Raw genomic sequence first — 14,869 nt, forward strand, 5'->3', positions numbered from 1 at the left:
TGGTGGCCCTGAGGGCCGCAAGTTTCCTTAACACTTATTTAAAAGCAAAATCCCTATCAAATAAAGAAAACGACGAACAAACTCCAGACAATCCCTTTCACTTAATTATACGTAAAGGGATTGTCAGAGATTTAATAATTTTTTAAAAATATTTTAATCTGGTAATAAGGGTTATGTTCCGTTATATATAGCAAATAACACACAATGAAATTATATAATTAAAATTTAGTTAGTTTATTAAAATTTGATTTAAAGTCTTGTTCAGAATTTGTCTGTGTTACGAGATTCGATTATAAAAATGTTTTGATAATTGGTATGAAATAATTCAATTTCAATAAAATTATTTATTTATAATTCGATGAATTTATATCCCTTCAAACGTAATTAATCTAAATAAAATGAAAAACTATAAACATTTGTACCTATTTCTGTAAATCGATAATTTAATTTTATAAAATTCATACTTAATATTTAATCTAATCAATGCATATATTTCAAATTACGTTTTAAAACCCAGAAAAGAAAAGTTATATGTGAAAATTTGCATAAATATATTTTAAAAATTTATGCGAAAATGAAAATATAATAGCGATCATCTACATTTTAAAGATTAAAATATAAATTATTAAAATTAAATTAGGGCACATTGTTAGTTAATAGCTTGCGAAGTTTTAGATAATTACAAAATAATTAAATAAATATCATAAAATTACATCCAATTTTCGGTAAATGACTGATAACAAATACAATTTTGTATGTAATGTCGAAGTGATAATATTTATAACTCGAATTATATAGGTATTAATAATGTCGTAAGGATATATAACATGCGCATATGATCTTTGAACCACGTTATGATAACTGTCATAACGTCGAGAACCTAGGAATTTCTGAAAGCTAATCATATAAGGTTATAATCTACAGTCTACCTGTCATCTTACATGCTATGGTTGAAATTCCACGCATTCAAGGTAAATACTGTCGACTCGTGTTATCCATCGCAATATGTCATTTGTATGATGAAATATGATACGATGGTATGCTGACTTCTCCAGAAATTGCCCTGAATATTCGGAAAAAAATATTAAATAAAATTATTAAAGTAAAATAAATATAATAATAAATATTAAATACAGGTAGACTGTATTTAAGCTCAATTGATAAAAAAAATTACATTTTTGTACAAATTTCTGAGTAATTTCTTTAATTTTTTTAATTAAAGAGACGTTATTTTGTAAAATATTTTAAAGTTGTTTATGAAATTTATCTAACTAATTTATGAAATAAATTTTTAAATTTATTTTGGCATTATTAAACGTAAAATGTAATAATAGTAATTCATTTGAAGTTATACATTGGCACACACACGGAACTAGAACAAACTCCAAAACACAAACATTAACAGAGCATAATAAATTCTATCTTAAGTCCTCCATATAAAACCTTAGTCTTCCTCGTAAAAAAGGAGGACGATACCTCACAGGTATTGTAAATCTTCACTATAAATACAGACATTGAGAGAGTATGTCACAAAAAACAAGAAGCATCATAATTGCACAAAGCTGTAACTTTTGCAAACAAAAACAATATAACATTATACCATTAAATCTGAATCTAATGCAGTATACAAAACTCACAGACTCCATCAGCAGTCTTGGACTTGGAAGCAGCTCCACGGTAGGCACTTAACGATCTTAGCCAGGATCTTGTAGACAGAACTGCACTGGCTAATTCGTGCATATCTCTTTGGAGAGAGAAGGATTCATGTTAGCCATACAAGGTCATAAATACAAAAAAAACTACAGAAAGAGAATCTTAAGAGACAAAACATTAACAGACGACAATTGTAGGGAATGCCACATCATGTACAAGATTTTGTATAATCTTGTATAATCTCCCGATGTTGTAACCATCGGGTTTCAAGCTTTTAAACATAAACTAATTAATTGCCAAATAACCAAATAACAAATATAACACATCAAAAACTTGCAAACGAACACAAACTGTTATACACTCAGTAAGTATACTACAAATAACTTACACACATCTGACGGTCATAGAAAATAACACACAAAATGTATCACAATCTAGCTGTAATCACAGATAAAAAATCTATCACAACAAATTCATTGATAAACAAATCAAAATTGCAGATATCACAGGCATAGTTTGCATCCACAATATACAAAATATATGTACTGAAAAAAATCAATAAAACTTAGAACTCACCAGGAAATAAAGCGTCTATGGACAAAGAATAAAGTACATGTACAGTACGTATTGAGCCAATAGTCCTTTCTTGCTTAGACATTATACCGTGTACATTATATTAAGTCTTGAAATATAGGGCTTTACAAAAGCACATACATCACATTACAGAATGCTGCTGTGTTAAACATATTACGATTATATTCGATACTTGTTTATCAAACAATTCAATATTAATGTTTTGATAATGATTGCCATCGTAATAATGCTATTATTATATACCTGTTTGAAAAGATACAGTAATGCACAGAAATTGGATACAATATTGAGACACATATGAATAGTTTCATAAATAAGCTAAAATGAGGAATATGTTATTAGGTCTGTTAATTTATTATAATTTTTTAAACGGAATTAAATTCATCTAAAACGGAATTTTTACTTCATCTAAATTTTTGCCTTATAGTTGAAGAAAAGAATTTATACATAAAAATATTTAATCAATTTAGCAAGCCTACAGTCCTGCAGGTCTATAGCACCATAATGTTTGCATTTACTCTCTAAGTGCTATATTTACTTACAGTGAATCTTAGAACGTATATGAAGTTTTCCTATAAATACCAAGAGAATTCAATATGGGATCTACAGCAAATTATTTATGCGATATTCATAATTTCTAATAAATTTCTTCAAATTTCATAATTCATAAATCAACTTTGAGGAATTATAGATATGTCGCGGCGTTTCAGAAATTCATCAATGTTGGCTTTGAGATGGAATTTCACAGTAAAATCCATCTTCTAAGTTTTGAAAGAAACTGACAATTATACGAACATTTACATTCGTAGTTCTTGTTTAACAAGATGAAGGCCTAAGACATTTCTACTGAACTGTGAGCAATTTCATGCATGAATGTATCATATCAAATAGATAGAATGATCATGATCATTCCTTAGTCCCACCTCATTCCTCAGTTCTTATAATGAGACCCACAGGAATAGGGTTTCATTATAAGAAGTTAATATAACTTCTAAAGATCCTTATAAATGAATATAGCACTTAACAAATAAAGCAAAAAAATAAAAAATAAATAAAAAATTGACTAATTTACGGATATTTCTGCATAGTAACAATTAAATCATTTGTTAAGTATTTTAACAAATGATTTTCTTTGATGCAAGAATTAAATCGTATGAAAATACGATTTAATTCTTGCATCTTTAAATGTATTAAAATCGTCACAAAGATTAGACTTATTAAATATTACATTTTTAATATCTCATAAAAATATAAATTTATTATAAAATATTCTCATTCAATCTAATATTATTAATTCGGTTTAAGCAATTTATAATTAATTTTATTTGAAATTTTATTCTATGATTATCTTAAATTTCGTATCTCACTCCACATAATAATTCAAAGAAAATTGCTATTCAAAATAATTAAATCATTAATTATTATTCTCTAACCTTTTCTATGAAAGATAATACAGTAGAGTCTCAATAGTTTGAGATACTACCACCCTTAAGGCAAAGTTCACGTACTCAACCAAACGCATAAAAATTTAGATAATTCAAATCAAGTGTGTGATGAAACACCATAACTGAATTTGTAAGCACACCGAAATTCATAATGATATATCAATTTAAACAAAATTTTTTCATTTCCAATTTAAAATGTTAAATTGTTAGAAAATATCATAAGTATGTATACTGGACATTAAACATTTCTTTTGTTGTAAGAATATTAAATATTGAACAAAAAAAGGAAATAAAAACATTTCAAAAGTAATTCATAAAAAGCTTTATAAACAAAAATGTAACAAAGATAAAAAAAAGTACAAAATCAGAAAAATTACTAAAATAATCACAGCAATCGCATAAGATTTATAGCCGGTATTTTGGTTAAATAATTGGGTTAATAAATAATATTAATAAATATACATTCTACTTACACTAAATTAAAATTTCAAATTTATTCTTTTTGTTAAATATATTTCGTATAACTGATGCTATCGGAACACACACTAGTTTTTTTTGGCATATTATTGTCTAACTAAAATTAGACTACTGTTTTTTTCAAAACTGCAGAGCTTTAAATAAAGTTACACTTATCGTTTTGTAACGTTACAAAACGATATGTAATAGGAAAATAAATCGTAAAAACTGCCTAAAATAAGTAGTATATGATTATTTAAAGTTAATAGTTCCTACTCAGAAAACACGCACACACATAGAAAAAAATATTATAACTTTCTTATATAGAATGTTCGCTTAAACAGCTATCCAGGGGCAAAAGAGATCTTTTCAGCATTTCACGAGTGTATTTGTGTAGTACGTTCTTGTTCCAGCGCTGAAATAACCGAAGGGAATCAATTTAAGACGATTTAGCCTAATATACAAAAATAATCTCTGAGTGTAAAGACTAAAGACAACATTGTAGAAATTAAAAAACTAAAACCAACATCTTAATGTTCGCTGAGAGATTTTTTAATGTAACGAACGTTTTCGGTCTATTCAATAGACCATCATCAGGTTAGAACATACGAAAATGGAATACATTATAAATGGAACATCACGTGTATACGTGATGTTCCATTTATAATGTATCCCATTTTCGTATGTTCTAACCTGATGATGTTATACGTGATGCTCCATTTATAATGTATTCCATTTTCGTATGTTCTAACCTGATGATGGTCTATTGAATAAACCGAAAACGTTCGTTACATTAAAAAATCTCTCAGCGAACATTAAGATGTTGGTTTTAGTTTTTTATTTAATTTTGCTGGGTAAGGTTGTGATTTTTATCGTAGAAATTGATACAAAATATAAGCTTTATTTTGTTAGAGAGTAGGTCTTAACGACCGCCTTCGGTAGAAGTACGAAAGATGTAGGCCAATCATGAGCAATTCGTGGCCCGTGAAGGCGGGCTTCGGCAACGTAATTTTATCTTCTTGTTTTCTGCCTCAAACCATTGTGGAACTCTAAGCTATCTAATTCGTGAGAAAGAACGTTCAAACTAAACAAGTTTATTGCGGTGCAATTTTCAAAAATTGTAGACCCATAAATTCTCATAGGCGTCCGTCTGTCGTCTGTTCTTCTTTAATCTAGAGAGCGAAGTTAGATATATGACAGTCGAGACCAGAAATGGAAAGATCAGGGATCTCCAGGCCCTAATCTTTTCATATCTGATCTCCATATCTGTCTCGATCAACTATATACAAACTTGTTTTGCGCCGGAAATTGTGTTATTTCAATTCAAAAATTTTCCCCTGAATAGAGTTAGATGACCGGCATGACTATTGTCAACAGGAAAAGTATGATGTACAGTACTGGTACAAGACACTATTAAAATTGAGAACATTGTGACGAAAAATTGCAGCCCGGCATTATGACGATGTTACAAGAAGTAATCGCTCGTCTTTCAATATCTACGGTACGACAGTTGTGGAGTCTGTGGTACTCGGCAAGCTTAAAACCTGCAACTCCAAAGACCAAGAAAAAATGCACGCGGCCCGCCGGAAGCATAGGAATTATTCGAAGTTCATTCATGGAACACACACCAGAAAAGGTTGCTTATCTCTGGTGTAGACGATCAAGCTTCGTGTTATGAATGTCACATAGTTTTCCCGATGTCACCATTACACTGGCCTGGGGTATGCGTCTCTCCAGTGCTCCGGACAAACGTGGGTCAAGAATCTGCGAGCCACTGATGCATGTTTGTCTGGGAATGAGTTGGCGCGCTAGTTTGCTGGTATCAAACCTGCTGTAGTTACGCCAATAGCAAGTTATTGAGACATTCGTCCACAGTCGTATTTAGGATGTTCAGATCTCAGTCACTATTCGCAATGATTACGGGATCAAGAAACTACTCACCTCAAACTCCACATAAAACGTTTAGGGTAAAATGCTCTTGGTGTCGCGTATGTCGTGTGAATCACGAAGCATTCTCTGCCTACTAGTACACATTGTAATAATTGTACGCTGCATTCCGGAAAAACGGTGCCTTGTCAGTTCATAAAAAGTGCAGAAAAAGCTGTGATTTGTCATGCAGTAAAATATGAAATCATGTGCACTGCTGAAATCGCTGCAGCATCTACATGTTGTGCTGGTTGCAAATTAACAGCGGAATGAGTACTTGTCATGGGACGTAATATCTGGTGTATTCGTGTCCGCTAATCCACAACCTAATCTAATTCTAACCAAACTAATACTGGAGAGATCACTTTTACACCTGGATAGGTGTTTAAGTGAACATTCTGTATAATTAAAAAATTCTTATATCCAGACTGTTCTGTAAAAGTAGAGTTTAGAGTCTGGTCTAGGCTTCCTTATGTCATGAGCCATAAGTGTACTTTAACTGCGCTTAATAGTAGTTACACCATTGCATCATTCATGATCGTTTGAGCCATTCTTGAATAATTAAGTCTTCAGTTAATCGTGCAGCATCATGAACGATCAGCGTCAGTATAAAATCTTGGTCAAGAGAGACTTTTCACTTTCGATCTTGTCCATTGGAAGTGGTATTGTTACAGAATTAAACTTATTTTTATAATCAGTCAATTCAGCGTTGTTTTTAATCAATTACAGAGAGAAGTTTTAGAATTACCGTTTTACAAGTAATCAATTACAGGGGAGAGCAGTTTTGTGGGTAAATTTCTGTATACCTATTAAATTTCCAATTCATTGTACACTTTATTACTTGTGTGCTTTACTATTTCTATGTTAAAAATGTTTATATTATTGTACATCTAAACAAATATATTCTCTACTTCCATCGCTTTTTAGAGGCTTAAAAATAAATTTTGCCTATGGCTTCGCAAATCTTTAGGACTGTCTCTACATTCACTACATGAGTTTGTTCACTTAATACCTTCATGGTGTTCGTATTGCTATCATCACTCGATACTAGGCATCCTATTTGAATTCTCCGGATTGTGTTATAATAGTCTGGATGTCAAAATTAGCCGGATTTATTTAGGTCCAAAATGTTTCGTAAATTATTATATTGTATAATAATGTGTATCTTATGGAAAATCCTTATTCATTGTGTAATAGTACATAATTTTTTATAAATATGTAAAGTGTTAGTAAACAGTACTTATATAATTCTTGTTTGATTGTTGGTTCGTCAGTGATTTATTTGATAGTATTAAATATTTTAATAAATGTTCATTTACCCGGAAGAATCGCTGAGGAATAATTTATTGAGCTTCGAAACAATTATTTATGTAACAATGTTGACTCGTAAACACAGAAAACATTGAAATTATTAAGTGTATATTTATTTTAAACCAAAATTTTTATTATATACAGATACGCAATAATCAATGAAGCAAGAACTAGACAAAAACAAAACTCAATAATCACGCAACGTAATTGATACACCATTTTCGAACCGAATTAAATGAACCTTCAGCCTGATTTTAGCCAAAACCAATTAATCGTCGAATATTATTTGCAATGCAGCTGATCGAATCGAGATTTGCAGAAATATTAAAGAAGCAAATATAGAATCCGTTATAGTTTTAAGCGATATGTTTTCATCTAATAGTACTGTACATGTATTTGTAAAGAAATACTGTATAATATCATGTTTTAGAAATTTAATCTTTAACAAAATAAATAAAAATAAATATATTCTTGGACATCCTACTTAAAGACTATTCAACAACTAATTATTGTCATTCACGAAACACTCAGTTAATGATTATTCAACAATCGCTTAAATTTAACACGAGAACTACTATACACTAGAATTATTTAATAATGATTTGAAATATTGTTTTTGAAATACTACGTTCAAATAAATGTTACAGTACCGCGTCAAGTCTGATTAAAGATGCCGTATTTTTATTGGTTGTTCATCAATATTGCTACATAAGAATCTAACAAGAACAATTATATCATTCACTAAATGCTCATGAATAACTTATTCTCTAGTAACGTATTTACAATCACTATCCATTCAACGATGAAATAAAGAGATCTCACAAACATTCAATAATATATCATAGTCCATAAAAGAACCATTCAATTACTTAAAAATAATGAAATACCCTAAAAGAACATTCAACCAGTTAGTAGTATTCAGTATACCTCTAGACACTTCTTCGCTATCTATTCATTGCGCAATTTACTATGAATCACTAAACGATCATAAAGTAATTTATTCACGAACAATTCAAGGATATTTGCGAATTATTGTACAAATATTAATGAGCTATAATACTAATTTATTCAGTCTCCACTCTGAAAAAAGTTTAGAACAAGCAATGACTGGAAGATTTTTATTAGGTTTTTCAACCAATTCAGGATCTATTTAACGACTTCTAACATTACTCACAAACATGAATTCTAGGTGTAAGCTAAGCAAGCATTGAACAAAATTTAAAAAATCTACATTAAAACTAATTCGGCTAAGTTTACCAAGCTTTAAAGAACATTTACTTTATATATAAGTATCTCAATGATCCATTTATTAATTACTCAAAGAAATTCAAGTAATATAGTAAATCATCAACCGCATTCATTTATAAAATATTTTCAATGCATTTATTATCAAGAATCACAAAATAATCCTGATCCACTCATGTAATCATTCTATGAATTATTACTATACACATTAGTAATATTGTATACAAAAGTAAGGAAGTTGATATATGAAAGTTGAATGAAAAAAGAAAAAGTTGATATTTCTTCGGTATAAAATTTATGGGTTGATTATCAGATATTTACATATTCAAGCGAAATTTACGTAAACTGAATATGCCAAAACATGAAATATATAAGAAGAAATAATCTATATAATACATTGTTAGCTGGATATACCATTTAGATAGATATAGATAGATCAATGGATAGTTTGACAGGCAAGCAAATGTGCAGACAGATGAACAATAAATAGATAAATGAACAATATTTCGTTAGCAATAGCTTAACATAGTTCTGATCATCGTCGTGTGAACACATACAGTGAATTTTTCTAAGAACGGAGTTTCTCAATCGATGCAAATTATGTCTATAGCGATTTTCAGTAGAGTTATTCCTTGAAAAATAAATTCGCGTAAACGTTTACTCACTAGTGTAAATCAATAAATAAATATCCAGATCATTACTTTACCAATAGTCAATCGCAGCAATATATATACTGCAAAGTGGACATTATATAAGCTTTAAATTCAATATTTAAAGAATTTTTGAACAGTTTAATGTTTAAAAAAGGGGATATTCTTAAAATGATGAATTATTCTTCAACTTTTTTTTCATTTGCTCTAGGTGTAAATTTTATTCCAATCTCGTTTACATCGTTTAATATATTTAGAATATTATATTTTATCCAAGTTGTTTGCAGTAATTTGCATCTGAATTTAAGATTCGAGAAACAAGCTTATCTAATTTTTCAAAATTATAGAATTTAGTATACTTTTTATTTATTCAGATGTAATATTATTCAAAATATTATATCTGAATAAATAAAAAGTATACTAAACTCTATAATTCAATACAATTTCATATTTAAAAAAAAATTATTTGTTGAATTTAAATTTGGAGTAATTCTGTATTAAATTCTTGTTAACCTGTAAGATTTCAGATAATAATTTATTAATTTATTATTAATTTATTGTAATAAATTATTGAAAATTTAGTAAATTATCGATTTTCTATTTTTTTAATTCAAAATATTAACTAAAAAACATGGTTTAAAAATTATGCACTTAATATGTCTTCGTTTTATAGTAAAAATTTTAAGCACTAAATAAATATAATTCTTAATACGGTAATTTTATTTTGTATTTTATTATAGAATAAAATTTATAAAAATTATTCAAAGTTGATTTACAGCTTCTGAGGACAATATATATACAGTTAAATTGGAACTTCGATTTAGCGCCACCATTTGTTTGCCTCTAAAACTGGCTCTAAATCGAATCTAAATCGATTCGTTTAATCAAAAAACCTGAAACAGTAAGAATTATATGTAATAATGTTTTGTTTTGGAGTATAAAAGTCACGAGATTTCCTGATAATGTCGTTTGTAACGCAAAATCGCAGATTTATCAATTCGCAGACATTGTAATGTTCTGCACTTAATATTTATGGAGAAGATACAAGTATTCATTTAGCTTTACTATTTAAGAGAACGCTATATAGATTATATATTAAGAAAATAAAGTATATATATATATATATATATATATATTATTTAGGAAGACGCTTTATCGAGGTTTAAATATATACAAATTTAAATATTTATTTACTTGCACCTCTGTATAGCGCTGCCCTAAATAGTGTCATTCTCATAAGCGCAATGAATATTTATATACGAATCTTCATAAATGTTAAATAGACAACATTTCTTTGTTTACGAATTACTAAATGAACGATTTTAATACGATAATATGCATTCATTATGATTGAAAGAAATAATTTTTAACACTATTATTAGCTTAATGTTTAACGTTTCGATGACGTTTTTTAATTATTTACTGTTTGCTAGTAAAGTTCATAGTGTGTATTCTCATTTTGCGCTCGGAGCGTTTGTCTTCTCTACTTCTCCCACGATACGCCTCTGTGTTTTATTTTATTAATAGAAATCATCTTTTTATAAAATAAATTTTAAATTCTTAATCTTCTATGCAAAAAAATTATACAATTTGAAATAAAAAAATTATTTATTTTATTTAATGTTTTAAACGTATTTAATGCTAATTAAAATAATTTTGCTAAACCAAATGAAATAATTTAAATAAAATACACAATTTTTAAACAATTCCTTAAATAGATTGCTTACTTACATTCGGCCAGGCTCACAATGAGAGCTGGTGGTGAGAGAGTGCTCCTGAAGTACAAGTACTGTACTTGAGACAGATTACCCGTGAAAGCTTCATGAGGTACTTGACCAGGATTCGAATCCAGTTCCTCCTGCCATTCTTCGGACCAGGGTTTGTTTCCGAATCTTCAACCTGAATAATTATTCATAAGAGGTCTGCCCGGATATGTCGTGCCCTTACTTCACTATTCGGCCCCCATTGTGAACCTGATCGAATCCATGATAAGCATGGATCATCTTAATAGCTACAGGAGGAAAAAGTTAGAAATTAAAAATAACATATAAATTTACAAATGTAAAGAAAAAACTTGAAATTTTTTAAAAATAAAAATAAATTACGTTACGTATTTAATTAATAAATTAATCATATTTAAATATAATTTTTAATTTAATTAAAAAATCTTTAATCGAAAATTTACGTAATTCCATAATTACAAGTTGATTTAAAAAAAATAAAACATCGTTTCTTCTTTCCGGAGATCAAACAAACATACGAACACATATCGAATGAAGCAGACACTTCATTTTTACAAGAATGATAATGATTCGTAAAGTTTGATATTTTTCTTTTTTTAAAAAAAATAAGGAAAAAAAAGACATTAATTTAAGAGAATTACTACTTTTTTCCTCTCTAGACAGATGTCATTACGGAAGCAAAGATAAAACGGAAAATCTGCATATGGTACATAATGACAATGCAAGATGTCCGACTATTCTTCCTTCATTCCATTTACTTAACACAGATAACCTACCATCAATCTGTCCTTTTGTTTCATACTCGTTCAATTTTCTCTTCTACTGCAATCGTGATCAATAGGTGATGAACTTTCCTCGCGTACAGTTATTCACAAAGCGTACAAAAGCTTCTCGGTTTATGATATCATTGATTATCGATAGTAGACACAAAGGATAATATTGTGTCAGTTAATTATGTTTTACGATTGACTACGTGTATGACACGGAAGATCCCAAGTTGTGACATTACCTTGATTGAATGGGAAGTTACTAGTAATGTATTTTATTCTTTTGTGAATTTTTGCAAATGGCAATTTTTGAAATTTTTCGAATGATTCAACTTTATCGTTAATGTACATATGTATATATTTTATAAGTACATTTGACAAAACTTTGTTCTTATAAGAGTAGAGTCAATACAAATACAGTATAAGAGGTGCGATTAGCTCAGGAAGGACGTTTTCTGTATGGTCTAGTTCTGCCATCTGGTGGCTATTTTTTAAGTTGAGACTCTTCAAGATGTCTAAGTTATTCTAGTATGATAACTGATAAGTTGCGTTTAAAGTTAAGGACATCGAAATATTTTCTTAAATATTTATATGTCAAATATACGAATTTCCGGAGATAAAAAATAACATAACTTTATAATGGATATTTCATGAATAAATGCGTATGTTTTTGAGAAAATAGATAAAATCATAAATAAAGTATGTAAAATTACATAGAAAGGCTAGAAATAGTAAAAAAAAGTTATTTTTACATTTAATAAAATATGAAAAATTTTATTGGAAAATAAATTAAGAAATAAGGTTGTTCAAATACAGTTAATCACTATAAATACTAATTTACTATCTTATTCAAATACTTTATTACTTATACTGCTGTTTAAAATTAGATCCTTCATGTTCAATAGACATATCACGACAATTTGAGATACTTTCACGAACTGCGGGGGCATTAATCTGTAGCAAAAACGACACGCAGTTAACTGACTTTTATTTATTTATTTATTGCACTTACAAATGGAAATGCCACAAGACAATTGATATCCTCCCCAAAAATAACGCACGTAACAAAAGATTAAAATTACTGACTGAAGTATTTGTATTAAAGTAAAAAAGTAAACGGTTAAAGTATTTAAGCCACCTCATAAAATCTTTTTCCATTAAATGACCTTTCCACCCTGCTTTTTACTTACTTTTATAAGAATAAATAAATATAAAATATAATTATAAATACGCAAAACATCTTTTAGTTTTGTATAAAAGTAAAGGCCCTATTGTAAAATATTCCGGATATGCAGTATTTGTTAATTATCGACTTTGAGAATAATAAATTAAATTATTAATAAAATTGGATTTTAAAATCATTATTATTAATTTATAAGTTTGTTAATGCTATTAATTTATTTACATGATAAATGAAGTCTTGTTTTAGTAATCTAAAAGTTTACAGGCCTTCATCAATGGTTCCCAAACTTTTGTGACTCCTGTGACTTAAGCTGCTCACCTATGTACATAACATAAAACAAATGAAGATAAATTCTTTTTCTTCCTCATTTGGCAAAGAATAAATACTACATTTAAATTATATAATATGTATATAGTACAATTATTTTCACCAGCGCATCACTAATAGTTAAAATATTGACTTACCTGGCCGCGGAATAATTTGGGAACCACTGGCCTATATTTTAATATTGTAAAATTATAGCGGCAAAGTTGGATAATCGGAAAGGTGTAAATATGTAGTTATGTTATAAAGATGCAGTAAACATTATCTAAAAAGCAATTAGAAATACAGTAGACTCGAGATATAATGGGCTCCCAAAACACTGTGTTAAATCATTCACTTTATCAAGAGTTCATTCGCTACATAAAAAATAACAAGTGCCAACAAAATTGTTTACTACATCGAAAGTTTACTATATAGAATGAAGAGTCAACTTTAATTAATATATAATTTTTAAATTATGCCAAATAGTACAAGTATTTTTCATTTTGATAGATTACATGGAGACAAAGAGCGTCAAATACGTCATCACATTACTTCCTTTTTTGTTCTTAGACCAGGTACTGTGTGTATGTAACCTATGTGTGAAGAAAGCACGAATTTTAGATGATATTAGAAATAAATTAGGCACGTTGTTTTCACTTTTATTGGAAACCACTGAATACGATTCACGAAACCTTGCCTAACAAAAAAGAACGTCGCATGCTGTTTTCGCTTTTCGCCTTTTTCGTATAAGCGAAAATTCTTTTCAAATTTATTTCGGATAGCTAAAACAGGTACTAACATAAAACTCTCGTAAAAGCGACGTGGCGTAAAGAGACGTTTCGAAAAGCGAATATTACATGTATCAATACCTCACTAAATACCGTACATAAAGAATAACAAGGACTAACGAAATTGTTCACTATATCGAAAGTTCACTATACAGAGTGTTGGTCACATCATAAAGGGGCCACTGTATTTAAAATATACAAAATATTTTTTTACTATAACAATTTTGAAGTGTTTTTAATATTCTTTTATTTTTTAAGTACAAAACGTCTGACAAAACAAGAAATTTTGCTCTAAAATCAAAAGCAAATCCTTTCACACTGTAGAATGCAGCAAAGACCAAGTTCTATATATTTAATGTTACGTAATTTTATTTCATTAATTATTATAAAACGGCATTATCAAGTGAAAGACAAACTTTTTGAATATTTTAAAAAATACAAAAATTCGTCTTTCTTCGATATTCCTAACTAATCTACCCGCTTAATTTGAACTTAGCAGAATGAAAATCGCGAAGTCGATATCGGTACTGAAATGTTCTCATGTTTGTCGATGTGCGGGAAGTTTATGGACAGACATGTAACTACTGATTATTCAATGAATAAATGAGAAATAGACTCCGTGATATCCGTGATCCTCGATTCTGACTCGATACTCGAATGAATAGAAATGGAGAGAAATGACGTCTAGAAACGGAAGCGAAAGAATTCAAATGAAGGAAATAAATAAAGTAAAGCGTTAATATTATATGATAATAACGTGTGGGAGATCGTAGAGAGCGGACAAAATAGCCATTCATTAGTAT

This window comes from Centruroides vittatus, unplaced genomic scaffold (genome assembly GCF_030686945.1).
Source record: "Centruroides vittatus isolate TY-2023 unplaced genomic scaffold, ASM3068694v2 contig_628, whole genome shotgun sequence".
Classification (NCBI taxonomy): domain Eukaryota; kingdom Metazoa; phylum Arthropoda; class Arachnida; order Scorpiones; family Buthidae; genus Centruroides; species Centruroides vittatus.